A 7845-nucleotide genomic window follows, 5' to 3' on the forward strand; every position below is an offset into this window, starting at 1 on the left:
GGTTTCCAGCCGATTCCCCCTCTCCCCTCACCGTTCCCCGCTCTCGTGCGGGGCCGTTGCGGGGCGGCTCCGGCGGCGGCTCCTGGGCGGGTATCGGTGACAGGGACACCGCAAACCGCAGCAAAGCGGCGCCCAAATCAGCGACAAATATTGTTCTAAAAAATCGCACAAAATGCCCCCTAAAGCAGGAAGGAGACAGGACTATCTACTGCCAGAGCCGTTTCCCATTTCCACTTCAACAAGCTCTTGCATTTTAAAATTTATTTAAAATTTAGTTAAATGGCATTAAAATACAAAAAAAAAGACCAAAAGTAAATAGTTTTCTCTCCTTGGATATGCCTAGTGCCTCCCTCCACAACCCCCACCCAAACCAATATGAGCTCTGTTCTTTGGGATTAAATCAAAATGATGCAAGTATAAATAAAGCCTCGCACACACGTGCATTTCAAAAAAAATTTATTTTTCAAATGAATACAGTTCGTTTACAATACACTCAAGTTGATGGTATCTATAGCCAGCAGAGATCGATGACTGCTGTGTCCTATACACAGTCGTACAGAGGTTACAGATGCCTACGAGAGGGAAGGAACAGTGAAAGAAGTCGACATTTTACTGTGCTGGAAGGAAAGCAACTCTTGCAACAGGTAGAAAATTTTGGCAAGAACAATTTGTCCAGAAAGGGAGAAGGGGCAGAGGACACGGCTTCTGCTTAGCAAGTACATCTCAAACACCGACACGTTCCCTCCCACCCCGCACGGCTGCAGCCCACGGTACAAAGAGGCACACATGGTCAAGATGGTTAAGTAAAAATAAAGGCTTTTACCAGTTTGTTTGCCATCCATCTACAATCTATTTTGTGCAACGTCTCAAGTCACAGCTCTACTTTATTCTTGAAACATTTCCCTTTTGCTTCGAAAGCCCCCAGGACCTTTATGGTGGGAAAACATTCACGCTCCTGCCGAAGCAATGGGACACCAAAACAGGGGAGCAGTCACCAGCATATGAGAAAGAGCAGACACATGGGACAGGATCAATCCACCAGATTGGTTTATTAGAATTTTATTCAGAAAAGGAATCCCAAACAGCATGACTTTTTTCTTTTTTTGAACAATATAAACCCATGGTATTAACTATGCAAAATTTCTATGTGTGACATTGCTTCCAGCAGTGTCCAAAACTAACACAGCTCACTGCTCAGTGAGCACACACAATGCCACCTGAGCCACCTTCTTCCCAAAATCCTTTAATATTAGCTTGTAACCAAATGCTACCAATTCCTGTGAAAGCTCTGGAGTAACACCTGCTGACAGACAATGTCCTTGTCCATGATCACACACCTCCAGCCAGGTGAACAGCCCACCTTTCCCCCACCACGAGGCTACCTGGGGAGCTGAACTGCTTATACCAAGGGAAGAGACAAGAACAGGAAGGAGGGTTTGTACCCTGTGAGTCCAAAGTGTCACTGCTCCCCTGGATCTGCACACCAGTGCCTGTAAAACCAACATTTCTGACCCAAAACTCGCTCTGCCCGCCCCACTGCTGTGCTGCAGCTCACTTGTCACACCTGCCTGCAAACAGACACCAAACACAATGAGCTAGAAGCAGGTTTTTTTCTACAGGAAAACAACATGTAGTTGTCTCAAGGAGAGATTCAACACTGAAAAACTGCAAAAATGGGAAGATTTCACTGAAAAACAGAAATCAAGTTCAAAAAAAAAGTAAACACTACAGCCACAGGAGAGAAGTGATGCACAAAAGCGAGTACCCAGAAGAAGCCATTCTGCCCTGCAAAGTTGCCAGAAGCCAAACTCCATCTCTGGCATTCTTCCTCTCACCAAGTTTTGTTGGTGTTCAATTATCCTCACTACTTCAGGAGCAATACTCAAGTTTTCACTTTGCAGGCACACCATCAGGTTCCAAAACTTCCAAAAATTTTAAATTCAGCATTGCTCCAGTGGGCATCACTTTGCTATTACATCTGAGTGGACACTACCTACCGAGACACGTATTTTCTACCAAAGAAACTGGTTTTGAAGATATTTAGGAGATTTGCAAGTGTAAGCAAATGAAAGTTTATTAGTAACTACTTTAAAAGCTAACTTTTGCACACCTGTACTGAAATGGGTTGTGGATCTATGATTTATGGGCAAGCATGGCCCTAAACTCAACATACAGCCATATTTTTGTGTTGCTAGTGTTATAGCATTAATTTTCCAACTGCCAAATGCATTTGAAAGACCTGTGTAATTCTCAGCAATGAAAAAAAAACCCCTTTCATTTAAATAAACTTGCCCTCTGAGCATCTGTTTTACAACAAATGGGCTAAAGAAAGGAAGATGGCAAACACAGGACTGACCCCAAGGGGCTTCAGAGCTGCAATGGGATGGGAGGGAAGAGCTCCAGCTCCCAGCAGGGATGGGCTCCAAACTGGAATCACTGGAAGATGCAAATGTGCAAGAAGTGCACAGGTTTGTATCAGAGGTTACCACTGTCACAACATGGTTCACCCTCAGATCACCCAGTAACTGACTCTCCTAAGGTGATGTGAATCATCACAAACATTTTCTAGATGAAAAATGAGGCAGAATCATTTCCCCCAGGTCAGAAAGCGAACCTGCTTCAGAGCCAGCTGGTTCCAGAGCTCCTGGCTGGACAACTTGCCAATGTCTCAAGACAGCTTTAAACAGAACCTGTTGGAAAAGCTCTTTCATTTTGGTCTGAAAATCCACTTTTTTTTAGCAGCTTAAAGCCCAAACTGGCATCTAAGCAAACATGTGTTTACTTCTAAACGGTGCCAGAGAATGGGGGATTGTTCCTCTTTCCACACCCAGGTGATTCTGTCCCCAGACATCGCCACCCTGCTGCTGGCAAACTGCTTTTGGAACTTATCTGTGACATTTAATCCTCACCTCCACGTCCCCACTGAGCCAGGGCTTTGCACTGCTCCCCAACATTCACTGGACAACATTCCCCATGGCCCTGCAACCTCCAAATGGGTGGAGAGGGGAGAGAAAATGGAGTGTATGGAAAGCTGCAGGAGCACAGTAAAGAGCGAGGACATCACTGGACAGGCAACATTCAAATAAAGGCAGAATTAATGATTCTCATTAGATAAACATATCAAGGTTAAATTTTATTTTAAAAATTTGCAAGTCTACCAGGAAGTAGATTTATTTGATGACATTACTTTCCTGAAACCACTTATTTTAAAAGCTTCTCCTCTCTGGGTAGTTCTAATTCACAAATAATTCAGGGCTCGCTTTGATTAAGTAATTCAACACAAAACCAACTCTGACCAAGGATTTTGAGCTTTAAAAACAGTTCAAGAAAAATACTAACCATCCTACTAATGCAAATACTAGTTTCTCCAGCTCTGTTCCTGGTCAGAAAAAGGCACATACTTGCTCTCAGTGAGTTCAAGTCCAACACAAAAAGTTCAGGATAACCAAATTCATGTCTGATGTCCCTGAAAGGTGTGAGCTGATCACAGCTCACCTGACACCCACCCACCTCCTACCCAGTCCTTTGTTCCTACAGGCTTTTGTCACCATCCCAGCCCCACCCCTCACATCCAGAGCTGATCTGTGCTCCAAGCAGCCACAGCACCCTCAGCATGGCTAATTCCATCCAGGCAGTGGAGGGAGAGAGACCCTGGCCAGGGAATGGGGAGGTAGGTAAGAGCTGAGTAAGGGCAGAGCAGCTGCAGCAAAAGGAACTCCACACCTCCAGGCAACCAGGAATCTCTCAGGGCATCTGTGTTGTACAGCAGGGCCACATATTGCTCACAAAACCCCTTGGGTTGGTGCTGTCTGAACCAGTGGATCCACTGGAAGCTGCATCTGTTTCACCCAAGTGAAGGTTTGGATAAAACCACAGTTTGGTTTCAGGGACAGCTGTCACAGGCACTGCCACCTGCTCACAGCACAGTCCTGGAGAAGAACAGGCACCCCTAAAAATACACAGGAACATGCTTTCCCCCTCATATGTTAGTTTGTGAATTAGCAGTCACAGAATAACAGAGTAGTCTGGGTTGGAAGGGATCTTTTAAAGCTCATCCAGACAAACCCTCCTGCTGTGACATGGGATATCCAGACCAGGTTGCCCCAAGCCCCATCCAATCTGACTCCTTGGATGTTTTCAGGGATGGGGCAGCCACAGCTTCTCTAGGCAACCTGTGCCAGTGTTTCATCACACACATTGTAAAAAACTTCTTAAATCTCATTTGAACCAACCTCCCTCAGTTTAAAACCATCACTCCATAACCTGTGGCAACAAGACCTTCTAGAAGTTCACCCCTATCGTTCTTACAGGCCTTTTCAAGTACTGAAAGGTACTGGAGGGAATCACCAGCCGTCCAGATTTGCTTTTTTATTTACTACAGGAGGCAAAGGAGGCTCTGCTGCTTCTTCATTAGCATCAATATTCAGTTTTGATGTTCCCACTTGATAATTTTTAAAAGAGTTTGAATAACTCCTACAGCACTCTGTTACTTTGAGTCTGCCCTTTCTGCCTCTTCCACCTTTTTTCTTTCCCTTGTAGAGCTGTCCCAACAGCCACAGGATCTCAATGTCCCACAGGTTCTCCATCTCCTGGAGGAGGTCCTCCCTGTTAACCTGCAGCTGCTCCTTTTTGTGTTTTGGTTTGCTGGTTTGGTTTTTTAAAAAAGTATTTTAATAATGTCTATTTTCAGTAGTTTGTTAGCTCTTATTTAATTTAGATATTTTAAACCATCATGCACTTTCCAATGACTGCAACAGAAACATTTCTACTGGAATTACACCTCACATGTGGCAGCTCATGGACACCAAGGCAAGAGATTTGTGTCCAACAGAAAACTCTTTATCAGGTGCAAGTTCATTCCTTTTGATAGAAAGAAGAGGCAGCAACTTCCTTCTAAATCTCAACAGGTTCAGGATGAGCTAAATGTAGAGAGAAACAAAGCAGCTGGTTGACAGGCAGGGGAGGAGATGGAGGGTATTGCTGCAAACAAGCTGATGGTGCAAGATTTTTGGCCCTTTTTAGTCTAAAAGATAGAAACAGCTACTACTAAAAGGGTCAGGAGACACAGTTTTGGCTCAGAATTTAGACTGAAAAATGCTTTCTAAACCCCAGCCTGGTAACATTGAGAAATTGGAAATATAAAATAACTGAACATCATGGCAAGCTTAATACCAACACAGTGGCATTGGGCACTGCAATAAGACAAGAAAGTTGGTACAAGCTACAAGAGACATTGGATCATGTCTCAAACTTGAATCAGAAGAAATTACATAGCAAAGAGAGTCAACTTGTGCCTGGGGAGCTGCAGCATCCCCTCAACAACGAGGTGTGGGCAACTCAGCAAGGGCACTGCCCAGTGCTGGGACTCTGAACCCCACATATTTAATTCGTGATGTCCAGAAGCTCTGCTCACTCCTAGAAAAAGTCTGGACACAAACATATTCCTGCAAAGAGACCACTTGGAATTACTCAGTGAGTTCTGTGGTTAAGCTCCTGATATTCAAAAATATCCTGACATCAAGTTATTCCACATCCTGAATGTCCAACACTATAAACAGTAATAAAATGCACAAAATCATTTTAGTTGTAGAGAAACAAGGTACCAATGAAGCACTTGTCTATGGTGAGCAGGTTAATTGTCTCCTCTCAAACACGACTGCTTAAGCCAACTTTCTTTGGAGAAGAAAACCAAAACATTCAGAAACTTCTCCTGCCTAAAAATAAATGTTAAAAGCAACACACAGAGCAGACACACAGACCTATGAGCTGCACACAGACCAATAAATATACAGAAACACCACAACAAAGGACAAGGCTCATCATAAAAGAAAAATCCCAAACTGCTACTCAGACTGATACCAAAGGAAAGGGAAGCGTTTTTTGCAGGCATGTGCAAGCACATTACAGTGTCAAAGCACAACTTTGCTATTATTATTACTTTATGCAGCATTACAAGGTTACTGAGGTGCAGTGTTTAATAGTCTAGTCTACAGCTTTTCCTGACTGCAGGAACGCTCACCAAACCCACCATGGACCCACCCCCTCATGGCATCACCCAGCCCCCAAGCTGCTCCCATCCAGAGCATCCAGCAGCAGCTGGCAGCCACAAACACCCACTGATCCACCCCAAACACACATGAGCCGTGTGAGGACCAACCATCTCCCAGCCATCCTCCTAAGACACCCTTCAGTTTGTGCTTCCCCTAAGAGAAGCCATCCTGTGGGAGCTTTGGATTCCTCTCAGCACCAGTCAGGTCCCCATGGCTTCTCCCACACCCCAAGCCCCAGTCCCCTCAAAATGAAGAGGAAAATCACATTGACCAAACCCAACCTAACCCCCAGCCTACCAGCTGAATTTGGTGATCGCTCCTCAATGCCTCTCCCTCCAAAGGAAAACACCTTCCTGGTTATTCTTGGTCCTGACTCAGAGAAGCTGATGCTTGAAAGTACCTAAAAGATACCATCAAACACTTGGCATTTTCAATATTTTTATCTTAAATTTGCAGCCACGTACAACTGGAAAATAAAAATCTACAGCACCATCTTCTAAAAAGGCACTTTCTGAGGACTGTCTTGCTTAAAAAAAATAAAAGTCACTCCAAGTTTTAAACAGTGGAACTGCTTTGTTTGAAAAGGACCCTATGGTAACAACCCGTGTCAGGTGAGGGGGTACCTCAGACAGGATGTGAAAGGCCAGGGCACGTGGGATGGAAAGTGGATGGAGTCTCCCCAACACCCTCATTCCTGCCAAACCAATACTCTGATATTTTCCCTCACAAGCCTCTCCCTTACAACTCCTTCCCCACCATATGCACCTTTGTCTACTCAGGGGACAACAATTTGGGTTTTAGTGTCACGGAGATCAGGATTTTTGAGATTCTGCTCGGGAGGTAAGATGTAGGCTCCTGTATCCATCTTGCCCACACCTCAACTACAGAAAGTACAAAATCTTCTACCAGCAGAAAGCATCAACGAGCTCAAGCTCTAACCACGATATTTTACAAAAACAAGGAGTGAATTGGCTAAGTGAAGTTTGATTTCAACATGTGCCAAACCAAAAATGATATTCCAAACATGCAGCATCAACCTAAAGTACCATCTTTGGGTAGAAAAGACAGACAGAAATCTTTCCCTTTGACACCCCTATGGAATTTTTCACTAGATCCAAACAACCTGCCAGTAGCAGCCATGAAACTCCACAGCACTGAAAGGGACAGAGCATCTGCCCGGCCTGACCAGAGGCCACGATGGCCATTTAGAAACAACCACCTTTGAAAACTGAATTTACAGGTCCAACACACAATCTGAGCTTTTGATTCCTTGGTTATAAAAGTGCTTTGAGTAAGGTTCTAAACCCTCAGGTCACAAAACAGGAAAAATACCAAAAGTGGACAAGATAGGAAGAAAGTGTAAGAAAAGGGAAGAAAAAAAAAAAGGCCTTAAGCTTGAGCTTGGAATTTCACCAGAGTGAACTTTAAGACTAGTAGAAAACCAGTATTTGTAGCTGGAATTTTTACAGCAGACTACATGGTATCTCATGTTGAGCATTTTATAGGACAAGTATTTGTACATGAAGAAGTGAAAATCATTTAGGACCAAGAGCATCTTGAAATAATTTGACTGACAACTTCCAGAAACCCATTTTACTCCTGAAAACCATTTCTGTGGCCAAACTCCCAAAAGAAGACCGGAATGAAAACTATAAAAATAACTTTTGGACACGTGTAACCAGATGACACATGGAACAGTGACACAGCGATCCTGAGTCAAATGGCCACGGCTCAAGTCCCTAGGAAGGGAAAAAAGGCGACTTACAGCGGAGCCACTCCTCCTGTTGGCAAATGT

Source organism: Ammospiza caudacuta, chromosome 25 (genome assembly GCF_027887145.1).
Source record: "Ammospiza caudacuta isolate bAmmCau1 chromosome 25, bAmmCau1.pri, whole genome shotgun sequence".
NCBI lineage: Eukaryota > Metazoa > Chordata > Aves > Passeriformes > Passerellidae > Ammospiza > Ammospiza caudacuta.